The sequence below is a fragment of the Corylus avellana genome, chromosome 1 (genome assembly GCF_965113065.1).
Source record: "Corylus avellana chromosome 1, dhCorAvel1.hap1.2, whole genome shotgun sequence".
Classification (NCBI taxonomy): Eukaryota; Viridiplantae; Streptophyta; class Magnoliopsida; order Fagales; family Betulaceae; genus Corylus; species Corylus avellana.
Window position 1 is genome coordinate 45021100 of NC_142490.1, and position 19468 is coordinate 45040567.

Genomic DNA, 19468 nt, shown 5'->3' on the forward strand with positions numbered 1-19468 from the left:
AATGAACAAAAAATTTTAAATGAAAATCACTATTCTATTAATTTGCTTCAAATCAATTTGGAAAGAATTTCTTTTAACGTATTTTAATAGGTGATAAGTTTCATTCAACATATTTAAATTTTTCAAAAAATAATATTTAAGTTTCTAAACTACTAGAATGATAACAAATAATTCTTAATAAAAATAAGTTTGAAGAAATTTCTTCGAAGCTAATTGAAAAGAAATTTTCGTCCTTTTTAAATTACGCTTTAAAATCGCAATCTAGTACTAGTCCATGCAAGTGCCGTATACTTTACTATTTCTCCATGAACGAAGGGTTTCGCATTCGTTGAACAATGAATGCCAGTTTTCCAGTTGATTGAGAGAGAAGTGGTGGAGGACAAGCCACGTACGAGGCCGCAACGTGACTTCCTCGCCAATCGCCATTATCCATGGACGTACAACAACTTTCTTCGCGGGCCAAACTTTAAACAGTGGTCCAGTACGCGTTTCCTATTAATGTGGTCAAGGCGCATGTAAGAAACGACAACGAACCTATCCATTTTAATAGTCATGATTTAAAGTTGATTACATGCATCAACTTTAAATTTCGGCCATAATTTTGTAATTTTTTATTTTTGTTAGAGGTGTTTATAGGTTGGTGTTGTTGTTGGGTTTGAATTATGTCAAATGAAAATAAAAAATTGCATACGTCAAATCGAATTCGACTAATCTAATTTAACACTGATTCCTCTCAAATTTGGCATGAACCATTTAAATAGGCAGGTGATAAAATCCAGCCGGCATAACTTATTTCTTTTCTTTCTTATTTTTTCTTATTTTTTTTTCCATTATTATCATTATTTATATTTTTTGCTATTCTTTTCTAAGACATTTTTGCAAAAGATTTTCGAAATTAAAGTGCAATGTAGCCATTGTAAAGAAGCGTGATAATTAATTGGGAAGATGAATAGTTAAATGGGAAGCTAAAGAGACCTTCTTCAGCTCAAATATTCAAATGACAATAATATGGGTTAGCAGTAAGGAAAAAATTGTTAAATGGCGCACTAAAAATAAACTAAAATTATATGAGACTACTACAATCAAAACGGGGAGAAAAATTTTCAATTGGATTAAAGAGACAATGTGATCATTTTTTTCTCGACTACCAAACAGTTCTTGCTACATACGAACATAAAAAAGCACTAAAAAAGCTACTATGATACATAATCATGGATCATAGTCGTTTTACATTACAAAACATACATTCTTAATTGTAACTTTTACAAAGCAGTATTAGTGTGGGTAGAGCTCAGTAATTGAAATCTCATTTACTGAGGTTTGGACGGAGTTTTCTTTAGATCTTTCATTTGACTCTGTAACCCATGTGCTTTGCTCCCATCGGAATGCTGCCTTTGAGTCAACGCTACTATGTGATTTTTTTGGCTCGACTTTGAGCTCGACTTGAATTCGAGTAAAATTTAAACGAGTCGAGTCAAAATAAGAGAAGCTCGCTCAAGTTCAACTCGTTTAGACCCGTAGAGAAGGGTGAGGTGGTGAGGTATGTAGTGGGCTGACTTTAAGTCAATGATGTTGAAAAATCTAATGTTGAATTCACATTCAACCTTTTCTAATTACCTGCTCTATTTTAGCTTAAAAAAATATTAGTAGGTTTTAAATATGTGAGTTCTATCTTAAAGCACGTAAACCTAACAAATTATTTGTTTATGAGGTATATGTTATATATATATATCATCTCAATTTTTTTTTTTTATTTAATAAATGTATTATTAAATTTTTGAATTCATTAGGTCTCACATAACTTCAATAATAAATTGACTCATTCACTATATAAAAATAATTAAGAGAATAATTTTTATTATTTATCATTATCTAAAAGAAGAAATTACCAAGTTTGGATACTTAAATATTTCTAGATTGACTGAGGACCGGGGTTTTTCATACATGCTTTGAATAACGATCTGATTTTCAATTCCGTCATGCATTCACGCGGCTTGATCGAGACAAATGTGGTAGATGACAGGCCACGATTCCTAAATTTTTTTAGGCGAACGCCCATTCTTAATTGTTTCTTTCAAATTCATTAATATTTCGTGTACCGTTCTTGAATACCTACTATATATAGTAGAATATTCATGTATTTAAATATCAATTTAAAAATTAATTACCCAACTACCTTTTAAGACTCCCTCAATGAAATCCCACCTCACTTGTACTTTCCAGCTGTTTGCAATTACCATCAACTTGACGTTGACCAAGACGACGACTTAAGCCAAATTAAGGAATAATGGAATATACAATCAATTCGCTCAGAACCCAAAAAAAAAACAAAACAAAACAAAACAAAAAATCAACTTATGATATATTCTCTATAGTATTGTACTGGTTGAGAATATATTCTCTATAGTATTGTATTGGTACATTCTTATTAATTAGCAACAACTTGTTTTTTTGGCATACCTAGGACTTTTGAGAAAACTACATAGAGCTAATTATATAAATCAGGTAAATCATATAAATTGATTTCACATTTTTTCTAAAAAGTAAAAATAAAAAAATTTGAAAATTCGGGACTTACTATCCATACCGCTGAAATAATATAATTTCTTTATTTGATGTCTATCCCTTTGCGTCGGATGGACTCGTGGAAATTTCACATATTGGAATATGGAATTGGCACGCCGCCCAGCTAGTTCATAGCAATTTCCCTCTTAGCCGCATGCATTGACAAAAAAAAAATGCGTACTAATTAATCCCGAGAGGTGATTTGATCGCCATTCGCCATGGTCCATTGACACTTGTCACACTTCCAATTTTTTTCTTTTCTTTTTGATAGAGACGCTTTAGCTTTTAATTAAATATACATAAATCATTTAGGTTTACATGCAATTGTGCTCAAATTTCCTGACAGAGAAGGAAAAAAGAGAAGGTAGTTTACGGAACACAAGGCAATGGTTTCTTCAAGAGTACTACTTTTCTTCCTATCCGCCATTTTCATGCCCACTGCCCAAGCTGTCGCGCGGCCGGCCTTCCTTTACCATTTTTGTGCACTCGACCAGGGTAACTACACAGGTAACAGTACCTATGAGGAAAACCTCAATGGCCTCCTCTTCTCCCTCTCCTCCAACACCGAAATTGACCATGGGTTCTACAATTCCTCTTACGGCCGAAACCCTGACCAAGTACATGCAATTGGACTTTGTAGAGGAGATGTTAACCCAGATGCTTGCCGTGGTTGCCTCAATAACGCTGCGTCTCTTCTCATGGAGAGTTGTCCCAATCAGAAGGAGGCAATTGGATGGTACGACTACTGTATGTTACGATACTCAAACCGCTCCATTTTGGGCGTCGAGGAAACTAGTCCAAGTTTCTATATGTGGAACGTGAACAACGTATCGGCCAATTACGTGGATCAATTCAACGATGATCTTAGGAGCTTGTTAGAAAGCCTAAGACGTAAAGCTGTAGCTGGTGGTCCTCTTCGTAAGTTTGCAGCAGGAAACGCGACGGAACCGAACTTCCAAACATTATATGCGCTTGTGCAGTGCACACCTGACTTGTCTGAAGAAGATTGCAACAGTTGCTTAGTTGAGGCTTTTAAACATATTCCACAATGTTGTGATGGGAAGCAAGGTGGGCGAGTGATCACACCCAGTTGCAATATCAGGTTTGAGGTTTTCCCGTTCTATAACCCTACAACTCCTGCGTGGCCTACACGTACACCAACCAATGAAAATAAAAGAGAAGGTACGGCTTGCTCATGAGCTCCATTATATTTTCCATAGGACACTCGTAATTTATAAATTACAAATGATACAGGATTATAGTTTTTGCAGCGCAGGGTAGCAAGCGATATCCAATATTCGTCATCATTATATTTGTGCTAACTGGTTCTGCAGTTGTGGCACTAATCATCGGCCTGGGCATCCGTACGAGTGTGAAGTACGTGTGCCGAAGGAATAACGACGGAAGTAAGTAAATTTTGGTTTTGTTATATTTGTTTTCCAAAAAGTTAGGCTTTGCGTGTATCACAAAAGTGATTCATATGCTTCAATATTTATTTATTAGGATATAATTAACTTCACATAATTAATGTGGCAAATAGTTCAATATGATCAGAGGATATTATTATTTAGCCCGCATCAAGTAGGATTGAATCATAATAATTAAGTTAATTAAGTGACTTCCAATTAATAAAAACAAAAAGAAATTTGTTACATTTCTAGACATATATAATGTGTCACTAAAAAGTTTAATTATTTCTAGACATATTCAGGTTAATTGTACGCACACATTTTAAAATATGGAACTCATCTTATACTTAGTTGACTTGGTTAATTCATTAATTAGAGTTGACTTTGTTTCTTATGTGAAGCTACGAATGAAATTACACGCATAGAATTGGAATCCTTGCAAGTAAACCGTGGTTCTGAAGCAAATAAGCATGGGCAAGGTGGATATGGTACTATTTACGAGGTAATTGCATATAATTTTTTATTTTTATCTAGAATGGTACTTATTATAACTTAAACCGCCAGTTGGGGAAGTAAATTATTTAATGACGAAAAATGTCATCGCAAGTTGGTTTAGTTTTCTTGTAAGAATATTTCCCATTTAGGTTTGATTTTACCCTTTTATATTCTCTATATTAAGGCTTTATCCTATTTTCTTGTAGGTTTATTCTCTTCCACATTTAGTCTAAATTTTTTGTTGGCTACTCTTCCACCTCTCTATAAATATATAAAATACAATTTAACATACTTCAATATGTGGCTTATTACTTTCTCAAGTAATGCCACAGACCATCTTTAATTTTATCTTCCCAAGTTGATGTCGTTTTTAAAATCACTATTAGATTAAAATTCAATAATAGTCAATCACAAATTTAATTATGATTTTAAAAGTCATAAAAAATTTTCCACTATGAATACAGTACACCAAAAACTTTCCATTACTTTACACAGCTGAGTGTGGGTGCTTAGTTTGGGGGTGTTTTCAGAATTTCAAGTGGACTGAGTAAGGGTATAATAGGCATAAAAATATAAATCGTTTGAGTTTAACGGTAAAAACTAACAGAGGGGGGCAAAGTGATAGAAATTAAAAGTTTAAGGTGGCAAAATAAGAGGTTTTGAAATTCAAGGGGGGTATGTCAAAAATGATGGTAGTTTAGGGGGGCAAAGTAAAGTTTCCCCTTAAAAGATTAATGATATATTAAATGGAGGAGATATCACAACAATTAAAATATTTGGGGAGGACTTTACAAATTTGTTGGAAGTTGGAAGGGGGATAAATGTTCTTAATTTCCTCAAAATATATAGTATGTATTGGTGTATATAAGTTCGTATTTCCTTAACTATTTCTCTTTCTATATATATAGTATGTCATGGTTTTTAATTGTGTTTAAAATGAAATATATAGAGGTACACTCAGATTAAGAAGAAGCTCAGTGGCATGCGGAAGAAGAAAAATGGATCTTTTGTCACTCCCAATATTAATGAAGAAGAGGTAGGCAATTTACTCAATTTCAACACAATAATAATTTGTTAATTTTTTTTTTAAAAAAAAATTTAACTACGTACACAAATTATGCAACAATTTTTCACTTTGTGTGTGCATTTGAAGATCCACGAGGACCTGCCTATTCCTGATGGATCCTCGGAAACTGATGATGATGCAGTCCAGTTAAGGCCCCCAAGACGGTGGCGGCGGCCTTCCTCATCCTCTTCATCACGCTCATCCCACGTGAGTCAGCTCACTAGGGAGTTGGATGAGTATAAGAAGAGGTGTGAGGAGGCAGAGAGAGAGGTTCACAGACAGCAAGAGAAAATAAGCTCCGTTCATAGAGAGATGCAGGAGGAAGTGAACTCCATGAAGAGACAACAAACACAGCGGCAGCAAGAAATGGAAGCCAATCAGAGACAGATGGAGCAGCAAATTCAGTTTCTCATGTCACAACTCCAACTCCGTAGAGACGACGTCCCTCCTAAATAGTTTAACATATAATTCAGTATTTCATGTAAACTTTATCAATTTATTTTAATAACAAACTAATTTATTATTTTGTTCATGAGCATTATGCATTATATTGATCCCCTCTAACTATTATTTTATTTGCAATGATCTCCTAAATTTTAATTTTTATAATGTTTACCCTAATCTACCACCTGAGTTGTACGTAATGTCTTCCTTCCGCTCCCAAAATAACAAAAATACCTTAAGAAAAAATTCAGATATATATATATATTTTTTTTTTCCTTTTTGTTTGTTTCTATTTTTTTTTTTAGCTGTTTCTTTATTTTTTTCAGTTAGACGAAAAAATATAAACTTACTTTTGTATAGTTTAGTGTATATGGTGTGGCATGTGCAGAGGTCTAACAGTATGCTAATTGCTAAAGTATTTTAAGTCTATTTATAACTCAGCCAAAATAACACATTAATTATAATGAAACGAGCTTGAAACCCGTGCATTGCACGGGTTTGTTGCTAAAAATGACAAAAGGAAAATAATAATAATAATAATTAGTGGATACATAAATGAAAGAAGAAAAAAGAAAGTTTCAAGTAGCTAGGAAACAAGCAAAAAAAAGGCGTTCTATAAAGCTTTAAAGAAAAAGAAAAGCATTAAGAGAATATTTACAACAACATAAATGCTCAAGTTGTATTTTTTCTAATTAATAAAAAGAAAAATTGCTCAAATTGTATTACATATGAAAAATATTACAAACCCGTATTAAAAAGAGATTGTGAAAAGCTATTACGCTAATTGGCTTTGTGCTTGAATACCAACTGCTATATGTATCTGCAATTTCTACCAAATATAAAAGAATTTATATATTTAAAAAAGAATCACATATTGAAACTAATAATCAAAATTAAAAGGTGTGCAAAAAACTGTTATAATACAACACTAACAAAAAGATCATGATCTTTGACTGCCCAAAATAACTTTATTTAAGATGAGAAAACATTATTCCTGAATCATGCATAGACAAAGACAAATATCATTCTATACTTGGTTCGTAAAATTGAGCATTTTTTGTTTTAACTTCTTACTTCTTAGAAAAATACTAATAATTTCAATTAAATTTTATTTCCCTCTACAACACTTTTTCTTATGCCAAAAATATGTACCGTAGAAAAGCGACTCGCTTGTGGTTATGGGGAATAATTAAATAGGAAGAGACAATTGTTATCAAATAAAATGAAAAGTAGACCTTGAATTTAGCAATTGTTGAACTCCAAAAAGAATATATATATATATATACATACATACATATATATATATATATATATATATATATATATATATATATATATATATATAGCAATTTATTTTGGATTACATTTAACCACATTAGAAAAGGTCATAATTTTGAACCCATTGAATTGAACAACAAAAAAAGCGGTAATGAAATCTATTTAATTTGTTGTTTTTCAATGAACCATAATTTTGTCAACACCCTTACAGGAAAACAAAAGCAATTGAGAATAATGTTGAGATAATGAAGAGAGAAACACCATGTCGAAATTGCAGAAAAATCCCAAATGAGTATTCAAACAAAATGAGTATTCTAGCAAAATGTTGGAAAACGTTTTGGGATTTGAGAATTGAGCCATTTTTTAATTTGGAGTTTGCAGGGAAATTTTTGAACAATAACACCATTAAAACGTGTTTTCAATTAGACTCATCAAAAATAATAACTGCAAATCAAACAATAACAGTGAATGACAGTGTTAACATAAACATTAATAACATTGAACAATGGCAATTTGTAAACGTAATAAAAACAATTGAAATTTAAAAAATCTGATGTTGACTAAATATCATAATAAATGGCCGTTTGTAAACATAATAAACACAATTTAAACTAAATTTTTAAAAGAAATAGGATAAACTTACTGGGTGTAGAATGAAGAATGTTTCGGAGGGTATAATGAGATATTATACATAAGAGAATTGTAAGTGTTTGTTGTTGAATGGGGTAGAAACTTCTTTTGTGGTTTTAATTTGTTTTGTTTTTTAAAATGTTGATGGTGGTTGAGCGTACAGTTTTTGGGATTTTTTTATTTTTTTATTTTTTTACATTTGTAGAATAAACTCCATTTATGATTTACCGCATGGGTTGTTCAAAAAGCTTTACCGCAACCACGATTAATGGCATCCATGATTTTCATGAACTCAAAGTGGCAACGTGCATGCTTCGCTTTGAAAATTATACTACTCAGAAAAAAAAATCTACTTCTGAAACGTCTGTTCTCACCGGCGTAGAATAATCCATCATTTTTTTTTTCGGGAAGAATACGTCGTTATATGTAGGGGTGGACAGATTAACCCATTACCGACTTTAACCGAACCGATATTAACCGTAACTCATAATTATCGATCGGTCGGTAATCGGTTAAAAATTTTATACCGATAAGCTTATCGGTCGATCGGTAATCGGTCGATTAAAAATTTTTTTATCGAAAAACCGATATGACCGATAAGCTATTTTAATTTTTAATTTTTTAGAATTTTATATTTATTATTGTAGTGGATCAATATATAAAATATAAAATAAATTTTTTTTTTAAAAAAAAAAAAGCTTCAATAAGCTATTTCAGCCAAAAATATATTCTAAAATAACTAATTTTTAATAAGCTATTTTAGGCTTTAGCCCAACAAAACGTATTTGGGCCTCCAAAACAATTAATTTTTGGCCCAATTAGCAACCAGTAAAAGCCCACAAAAGCTCAAACCGATTTAACCGACCGGTTAACCGATTAACGATAATTTTTTGTTAACACTTCTTATCGGTCGGTAATCGATTAGGATTTGGTTAACCGATAGCTTATCGATTAACCGACTGATAAGCCCATTAACCGGTCCGAACCGACCGATAACCAACCCTAGTTATATGTAGAGGCGATGAAAGAAAGAGAGATAAATATTTTGTGAAAATAGAAACCAACCAACCAACCAAAGTTAAACCAAACAAAAGTACCCAATTCAATGCCATTTACGCCCATTTTTCCCAAATCCCCTAATATCAATTCACTACACCCATATTTGGCCTAAAATAAATGTATTTGAAAAAAGAATCTAAAATATACATATTTAAGTGAAATTCAATAAACAGAAAGCAATGAAAAAGACGGAGATCTAATCGGCAATCTCAAAAGGTAATTAAATTTTGAAAAGAGATAAAATAAACTTACTCGATGTAGATAGAGTGAAATTTCAGAGGGTTGTGAAACAATTGGAAAGAACAGCAGAATAGAGGAAGGGAGATAGAGTAGTTTTATGGCTAAAAGAAACTATACAAAGTTATATATTTTGTACCCTTGATGACAATTGAGCGTGAGAGAGAGATCTAGAGCAGTTTGAAGCCATGTGAAAATGTGTCAAGTGTGTTTTGATTTACAAACTTAAACGTACAGTTTCATTTAAAATAATCACTTGTCAGATTAATGGAATGCCACATGTCATGGTATTAGCCTCTCCTGGCAAAGTTTAATTTAAACTAAACAACTGTCAATTAAATGTAATGCCACGTGTAAAGTTATTAGACTCTCCTGTAGAAAACTCCCCTATTCAAAAAAAAGAAAAAAAAAAAAGAAGAAGATTAGATTAGATATTAGATTACATTAGATATTAGATAATAGATAATAGAATAGATAATACATAATAGATAGTAGATAATATATTAGAATACATCAACGCATATTACAATTGAATTCCCAATATTAATGAAGCAAAAGAAAGCACATGTATTTAATAATTTTAAACGTTAATTCAAGAGATTGTGTACATAATATTGTAATCTTAAAAAAAAAAACCCAATAACGAATAACAAATAGCATTTTAGACATAAATAAAAGTATTTATGTACTGTGAAAATATTAAGAAATTAATGCTACAAAACAAAATGTTGTCACTGAATAAAATTTTTGGGAAAGTACAGCAAAAAGCATTAACAACTTTAGATGAAAGATCGATGTATTTATATTATGTTGTCATCCAAACAGGATATTGGCAACAAATATCAAATAATTAGACTAAGGAAATAATTTTATGCAGACGGAATATTCTGGCATGACAGTGAATTAATAGTTTAAGTACGTGTATAATTTGATTTTTTTTTTTCTTCTAATACATGACAGGAAAAAAAGAAGAAGCAAAAGAACAAAAGAAAAACCTGCAGTCCTTGGTGACTATAACTTCTAACAAACTAACCCACTAACAACACGATCTATAATGGACTCAATTGTAGGGATTGAGAGGCTGCATTTTAGACCCAATTGTCGGGAAATTTCCCACAGTAGAAAAATTTAGGAAACAGAACGAAACACATAAAATACTCCCAACGGTTTAATTTATCCCTTTTTTCACCTGTGAATGAATCATGGCAAAAATAATAATGAAATGGGCCTCTTATTTTTATTATGTCACAAATATTCTTGGCTTGAAAATTTTTAAGGCGATCCAAACAATAAAATGTGGGACTAAAGATATTATTGTGATTAGATCATAATTTAGTGGGGATTGCTTGGGTTTTTTTTTTTTTTTTTTTTTTTTTTTTTTTAATATTGTTTCGGATATAATCTTTCATAATTTATACCATCTTCTGCATGCCATAATTTCATGAAATTCACTTTTCTCGATATATTAGATTTTTAATTAGACCTATGGTTAATTTGGGCTTTTTTCTATGATTTGGTTCTGCCAAATCTTAGTATTACGACTGATCGACATGTTGCTTCATTTAAATGAAATTAAAAAAGAAATATGAATGTGTACGTCAACAGTAAATATATGCCGTTATATAGTGGCGTTAAAAAAGGAATCTAGAACACATATTTGAATGGAGTTTTATACTGCAAATTGTGAACTATAAAGATATTAAGATATCATAAAATAACACATGTGAATGGAGTTTTGCTCTTCCCTCTCTGCTAGGGTTTCATCTCTAGCAGCCGTCCTCCCCTTCCGGCCCTCCTCCCCTCTCCCTCTTTTGCCTCCCCTCTCCCCTTCCATCGCCCTCTTTCGCTTAGCGAGCTAGCCTATTTACCTGATGCCCTTAGCTCTTTGGGTGATTTTTTCCTTTCCCTTCCTCTCCACCTTTTCCCCCTCCTTTGGTCCCTAGTTGTTCTAGTTTCTTTCTGTATTTGCTTTTGTTGTTTTTTCTGCATGTTTAGGTGCACTTTATGGGTGATGCTCTTAGGGTTTCACTCAAACTTCCCCCTCCATTTGAGTGCACCGCCGATCTCCTCCGCGTGCTCCGTCGCCTAATGTCCTCTGCTGGGCCTTTTCCGCGCCCCCACCACGATGAGCTTCCAACGCCCCTTCCATTTTCGGTTTCCGACAAGCGCGCAATCGGCTCTTCTTTTCGGCTGCTGTCATCCTCTTGAGGCGCTTTTTATGTTGTTTATTTCCCTGTAATTTTGTCTGGCTTTCCTTTCTTTCTTTGTTCTTTCTGTTTTGTTTTGTTTCCCAGTAATTGTTTTTGTTTTTGCTTGTAATAATGCTCGGTCCTCTCTCTCGATCTACCCACTTGATGCCCTTCTGGTTTGTTTCTTTGGTTCAAACCTTTGGGTTGTAGATGTGAACGTTATCCTGGCTTTCGGGTTGAGGAGGATGAACTTTGGCTTGGGGTTCTCTACCCTCAGTGCCAAGGAATAAGAGCTACCTATGCATTAGTTTGAGTCTGTTTGGCACAGAGTTGCTGTTTAATTTGAAAATTAGTTATAGGTTAGCGGATTTTGTTTGAATTTAGAATGTAATACGTTATCTTTGACACTTGTAACCTCGTAGCTTCGGCTATGGTTACTTCAGAGTTTTTGCTCTGTGTTATTTGAATTTTAAGCTCGTTTATCAATGAATGAGACTGAATTGATTCATTTCAAATCAAAGTAAACAGAAAGCAAGGAAGAAGATGGAGATCTAACTGGGGTCTAAAAAGGCAACTAAATTTTAAAAAGAGATATAATAAACCTTTTGATATTAATTTAATGAGAAATGCTAAAGGCCCAACTTTTTTGCCCAACAAAAGTCCAACTTTTACCCTTTATTTTTTTTCTAAAAAAAACAAAATGAAAAATGGAAAAAATGTCTGAAGCAACCCTATCTATTTTTGGCCTTTCTTTTATTTAGTATTTTTTTTAAAATGAAAAATAGTATTTTTCTTCATAATAATGACATTTTCTTGAAAAAAATGACATTATTATGAAAAAAAATACCATTTTTCATTTTTTAAAAAATACCAAATATAAGAAAGACAAAAAATAGATAGGGTTGTTTCAAACATTTTTTCCATTTTTTATTTTATTTTATTTTTAAAAAATAAATAAGGTAAAAGTTGGACTTTTGTTGGGCAAAAAAGTTGGGTCCCTATCATTCCTCTAATTTAATTCATAACTAATTCCAATTTTAGAAATCATTAAATGATTTTAATGATTATTTAATAATTATACTATAATTATTTGCATATACTATATATAGTTTCCCAATCTTTTTTAGGATACTAAGAACCCAAAAAGTTCTAGAACATTTTGATAGATATTCCATTTGGATTTTTCTACAGTTTCTACGTCGGCTTTCTATCTTCATTATCTCAAAACGTTTATTACTTATAGATCAAAATTTGGCCTTCAACTTTTTTCTCATCCCGCAACTTTGATTCAGTTGACTGTTCGGGCGACAGAAGATTACAGGGCCGCTCAAGAAGACCGGCTTGCACCTACACAGGATAACGACGCTGGAGGCATGATCCGTTGGGCAGCCCCGTGTACTGGATGGGTGAAAGCCAATTGGGACGCTTCTATTGATAGTGCTTCTGGTCGCCTAGGCTGTGGTGTTGTCATTCGAGATGATCACGGTCGTCTGATTAAGGCCAGAAGCATCTCGCGCCAGGAGAACCTCTCACCGGCTGCAGCTGAGTCTAAGGCTGCTTTGCTGGCCATTGATACCTGCTATGAGTTGGGATTTACTCATGTCCAGTTGGAAGGGGATGCCAAAGGTATCATTGAAGCTGTCAACTGTGAGGAGAATGATGGGAGTAGTCTGGGGCATTTGGTGGCTGATATGAAGGTGAAGCTTCAACTGTTTACCCAATGGCATATGTGTTTTGTGAAGAGAGCAGGGAATATGGTGGGCACACCTTCTGTCGAGGTATGCTGTACAACATGGAATTGATAATGTTTGGAGTGAGCCTCCTGAATGTATTTGTGATACCATTTTGCATGAGCAATTAGCTCTAGCATAAGGAATATGTAGGGGTGTCAAAAATAACCGGGAAACCGGAACCGGGACCGGAAAACCGGGAAACCGGGAAACCGGAAACCGGAAAATCGGGACCCGGTTCCGGTTCCGGTTTCAAAAAAAAAAAAAAACGGGACCCCGGTTCCGGTCCCGGTTTTTGGCACCCGGTCAAAACCGGGAAAACCGGAACCGGGTATTAAATTATATATATATATATATATATATATATATATATATATATTTTTTTTTTTAATTCTTTTACTCTTAGTATTACGCAATACTCAGTATATATATAAAACAATACTTTTTATTGTTTTAATGTTTTATTTATGTATCTAATTTAAAATTATGTTTAGGGTATTTTAAAAAATTTGAATTTTTATTTTTAAGGCTCGTATAGGCAAAAACATTGATTATTTAGGATTTTTATGCTTTTTTAGGTTTATTTTTTAATTATTTGAAACAATCACAATAAAGCCTCTTTAATTTAGACAAAAAGATTAATAGTTTCTTTTTTAAATGAGCTAACTTATGAAAAAAATAATGGGCTTATTTTAAGCTCAATACCTAAAATAAGCCCCAAACACTAATTATTTTCAAAAACCGGGTACCGGACTGGGTAAAACCGGAACCGGCCGGGAACCGGGACCCCGGTTAACCGGGGTCCCGGTTCCGGTTCCGGTTTCCCAAAACCAAGAACCGGGGTACCCCGGTTCCGGTTCTGGTTTTGGCCAAAAACCGGGAAACCGGACCGGGTTGACACCCCTAGGAATATGCAATAAAATTTGTTCTTTTCTCAAAAAAAAAAAAAAAAAAAAAAAAAAAAATTTGGCCTTCAAACCGGAATGTAGAAAAAACAAAACGTAGAAACAATTTATAGAAAAGAAAGTGGGAAATAACTCCACTACTTAATCATATCCATAACTTTAATTTTTCTAAGGAAAACCCCTTCTTTTTTTGCTTTCATTTCTGTGAACATGGATTTGAGAATTCAGCCATTTTTTTATCTGGGGTTTGCACGAGAATTTTTGAACTGTAACCAATGAAACGTGTTTTGAAATAGACTCATCAAAAATGATAACAACAAATCGAACAATAACAGCGAATGACAGTGTTAACATAAACAATAACATTGAACAATGGCAATTTGTAAACATAATAAAAACAATTGAAATTTTAACAATGGGGATTTTGTTTAAAATAAACTTAAATAAATGCATACAGTAAATGACAGTTTATAAAAGGAATAGAATAAATTTCCTGGGTGTAGAATGAAGGATGTTTCAGAGGGTATAATGAAGTAGAAACTGTTTTAGAGGGTGTTTGTTGTTGAATGGGGTAGAAAGTGTTTTAGCGGTTTTGTTTTGTTTATTGGTTGAGAGAACAGTTTTTTAGTTTTTTATTTTTTGTTCATTTGTAGAAACGGTTTGTTTGTTTTTTTTTTTTTTTCTTCATTTGTTTGTTTTAAAACGAGAGAACAGTTTTTTGGTTTTTTATTTTTTGTTCATTTGTAGAAACGGTTTGTTTTGTTTTGTTTTTTGTTTTTTCTTCATTTGTTTGTTTTGTTTTAAATGCACAGTTTAATTAAATGAAAACATTTGTCAGATAAATAGAACGCCACTTGTCAAGCTATTAGACCATCATGTTTATTAAAAGTTTTTTTTTTTTTTTTGAAATCATGTTTATTAAAAGTTAAAAGTAAACATTATATATATTAGATTAGATTAGAGATCTTAGTCTTCTTCAAACATTAGTCATTTGTAATATGAACTTTTTAGGCTTTTGCATTCTTTGGAAGAGAAAATAATGAAGCAAAGAAAGGAAGGGCTTTGATTTCATTGAATTGTTTTGCCACCGTTCTTTTTTTTAAGGAAACGATACAGCTCTTTTTTTTTTTCTTTTTTTTTTTTAAAAAGTGAGGTACATTAGGTATAGAGGCCGGCTCTCTCTCATTTTCTTTAAACCTTCCGTTTAAAAAAAGAAAAGAAAAAAAAGTGAGGTACATTAGGTATAGAGGCCGGCTCGTCTCTCATTTTCTTTAAACCTTCCGTTTTCATGCAAAAGTAGAATCCAATTATATATTCCTTGTTCAACAATAACATAATTTATTAATTGAATAAACGGACAATAATTGGGTTCTAATTAGCACTCTGCATTGCAGCGACTGCTCATATAATACCCCCGTTGGCGGTCACCGCATCGACCAGAGACACATATACTAATTAAGGAGCAGAGACTTTTGGCAGCCTGGGGCCATCCCACCATCTACTAAAGTCTGATGTGGCTAAGAATTTTTTTTTTTTTTTTAAAAAAATTTGGTCAAAAATCTGAGTAGAGATTTTCAACTGTAAAATTGAGGCAGCTAAGCCTCAGATATTTTGCATTTTTTTTTTAATTGAAGAAGAGACATATTAAAGGGAAATCCAAATTTGAAGAATTAACACTAAATTTGAAGTATTAGTACCAAATTTGAGGCATTAGTACCAAATTTAGGATAATCGAATCCCTTTTGGGTGATACCATTTCTAATGAGTTAACCTTCTACCCCTAAATTTTAGTTTTGAATCAAAAAACAAGTATTGAGGCATTAGAAACTAAATATTAACTCAGAGGAATTTAACTAACAATTTTTTTTTTTATTATTATTTTAATATATGTCCGAGCAAGACTCAGAAGAGAGATAGATTTCTACATTTTTTTTTTTTAAAAAAAATAAAGTCACGTTAGACATTGGCTACACTTGCCTGATTCTTGGCTGGATAGCAAGACTCCTAATTAAGAATGCACGATGACAGTAACGCGTCCATTGAAGATGGGGCGGGCAAATCAGGTTTAGGCGTCGTGGCTTGCCCTCTGTACCACTTCAAACCACGAAAAGCCCCTCGATCAGTCCATGTAGAGATATTTAAGTATGCAGAGGGCCGCTATTGTTTTTGTTATCTTCGTTCCAATACCAAAATAGTTTTTCAGGCTTACATGTTTGACCTGATTCCCCGACCAGCTAATAATGCACTGATAAAATTTCATGAGAGGGAGGACCAAAGATCATTGACTTAATTCATAGAGGCTTCAGAAATGCACCCCAACACAAACCTAAAGGTCAGCTACCTCACCCTTATCAAGGTCTAAACCGTGTCATTCTACGCATTGCGCAATGGTTTCCTCTAGATTACTTCTCTTCCTCTCTGCCATTTTCAGATTCACTGCTCAAGCAGTCGCGCAGCCAGCCTTCCTTTATCATTTCTGTATAAACGAGAAGGGAAACTACACCGCTAACAGTATTTATGAGGAAAACCTCAATCACCTTCTCCCCTCCCTCTCATCCAACACCGAAATTGACTATGGCTTCTACAATTCCTCTTATGGTCAAAACGCTGACAAAGTATATGCAATTGGGCTTTGTAGAGGAGATGTTAACCCAGATGTTTGCCGCGATTGCCTCAATAACGCTACGTCTCTTATCAAGCAGGTCTGTCCCAATCAGAAGGAGGCAATTGGAGGCTACGACTACTGTATGTTACGCTACTCAAATCGCTCCATTTTTGGCGTCGTGAAAAGTATTAGACCACCTTTCTATTTGTGGAACGTGAACAACGTATCGGCCAATTACGTGGCTCAATTCAACCATGATCTTTCGAGCTTGTTGGAAAGCCTAAGAAGTCAAGCTGCAGCAGGTGGTTCTCTTCGTAAGTTTGCAACAGGAAATAGAACCGCACCAGAATTTAAAACATTATACGGACTCGTACAGTGCACACCTGACTTGTCTGAAGAAGATTGCAACAAATGCTTACTTGAGGCATTTCAAGATATTCCAGTCTGTTGTGATAGTAAGCAAGGTGGGCGAGTGGTCACACCCAGTTGCAATTTCAGGTTTGAGGTCTACCAATTCTATAACTCGACAACGGCTGCATCAACCCCAAAATCTCCAATCGCACCACCAGCATCTCCTCCTCCACCATTAACCAATACCAATAACAATACAACAAAAGGTACGTACCCATATATGCCATGTAAGATGCTGCATGTTCACGCATTATGTATAAGTCTTTGTTTAATTACGCTAAACAGTACTTTAAAGTTAATCCCAATTCCGAAACTCAACCACCATAATCTTCTAACGAGAACATATATATGGTTTTTGCAGGGAGCCTGCAGAGCAACACATCTAGGACTGTCGTCATTATAGTTGTGTCAATTGCTGCTGTTGTACTACTTGTCATCTCCTTCTGCGTATATTTTGGAGTAAAGAGGAGGCCAAAAGAGACACTTGAAAGTAAGTGAAAAGTTTGTTTTGTTATTTATTATTTAAACAGTTATGCCGCGTGAATATTGCAGAGTAATATTCCACCGCTATTACCATTACAACTTTTCCAGCCCATCATGTTTTAGCATATAATTAACTGAAAATTAGAAAGTTCTGTCGAGGAGTTGCTTCCAATAACAAACTGAAAATTATTACATTAATACGCACTACTGTGTCATTTGGTATTTGGTGCTTTTTTGTGTATACATTTTAAATTGTTACTCTTAAATAATTATGAACCTAATTTATTCATTGAGTAGTATTGACTTCTTCACTTATATATGTGAAGGTGTTGATGAAATTAGAAGCGTGGAATCCTTGCAATTCGACTTTGGTACGGTTAAAGTTGCGACAGATAACTTTTCTAAAGAAAATGAGCTCGGCAAAGGTGGATTTGTTGCTGTTTACAAGGTGATCTGATATAATTTTATAGAGAAGGGTAGCATCCATATATATGTCAATTAATTTTCAAATCCCTTGTGTTTACATGCACTTCATTATTATATGTCAACAGGGTAAGCTACCTGATGGACAAGTTATAGCTGTAAAAAGATTGTCAAACAATTCTAGACAAGGAGATTTAGAATTTAAAAATGAGGTCTTACTAGTGGCTAAACTTCAACACCGTAATCTAGTTAGGCTCCTTGGCTTCTGCTTGAAAGGAAATGAAAGATTAGTAATATACGAGTTTGTGCAAAATACAAGCCTTGATCACTTCCTTTTCAGTATGTTTGCACTTTTTTTTGTTTTGTTTTTTTTTTTAAAAAAAAAAAAAAAAAAAAAAATCTTAGAATGTATTCATAATATATCTTTTAGGTTGACAACTTGGTTGATATATGCAGATCCAATTAAACGTTTACAATTGGATTGGCAAAGGCGCTACAAGATTATAGGAGGCATTGCTAGAGGGATTCTTTACCTTCATGAAGATTCTCGACTTCGTATTATCCATTGTAATCTTAAAGCTAGTAACATTTTTTTAGATGCAGAAATAAACGCAAAAATTTCAGATTTTGGCATGGCAAGATTAGTTTTATTGGATGAAAGTCAAGTAAACACAAGTAGAATTGTGGGAACGTAGTAAGTATCTTAAGAGGAGAGACATTTTGTCTACTTTGGACCAAAAAACATAACATTAAAGTCTTAACTAAGATTTAACCTGTTGTGAAAGTTAGGGAAACTAAAATTTCATGAAGATAATTATGGAGAGGTCTATTTCCATTCAAATGAAGCTAATATTATTGATGTTGACATGCAGTGGATATATGGCCCCAGAGTATGCATTGCATGGACAATTCTCAGTAAAGTCCGATGTCTTTAGTTTCGGGGTATTAATGTTGGAGATGGTAAGTGCACAAAAGAACAATTGCTTCCGAAATGGAGAGAATGTGGATAATCTTTTAAGCTATGTAAGTACAATTATGCTTGGGGTGCATTTCCCTTGTCCTATAACAGTGGCTCAAGTAAATTAACACATGAATTATCCTAATTATAATAGAACTTTCTTTTTGATATTGTGTTTGTCCATCTATATCATATATTGTAGGCATGGAAAAACTGGAGAGAAGGGACTGCTTCAAATATTGTGGATCCAACAATAAGACTAGGCTCAACAACTGAAATTATGAGATGCATTCACATTGGGTTACTATGTGTTCAAGAAAATGTGGCTGACAGACCAACCATGGCTTCAGTAGTACTCATGCTTAATAGTTACTCCATCACTCTTCCAGTACCCGTGCAACCTGCATTTTTTATGCACAGTAACATTGACTCAGAGCCAGCATCTCGATGTGAGCAAAACACGTGGGTTACAGCTAGAGTCAAATGAGAGACCTAAAGGCAACTACATCCAAGCCTTAGAAAATGAGGCTTCAATTATTGAGCCTTACCCGTGCTAGTGCCTTATAGAGGTTACAATTAAA

General features: G+C 33.6%; 1 pseudogene; it reads left to right on the forward strand.

Moving 5' to 3' along the window:
• The first annotated feature begins 2951 nt into the window (after nucleotides 1-2951).
• LOC132170035 (cysteine-rich receptor-like protein kinase 26) lies at nucleotides 2952-19444 on the forward strand (annotated as a pseudogene).
• Nucleotides 19445-19468: the final 24 nt, after the last annotated feature.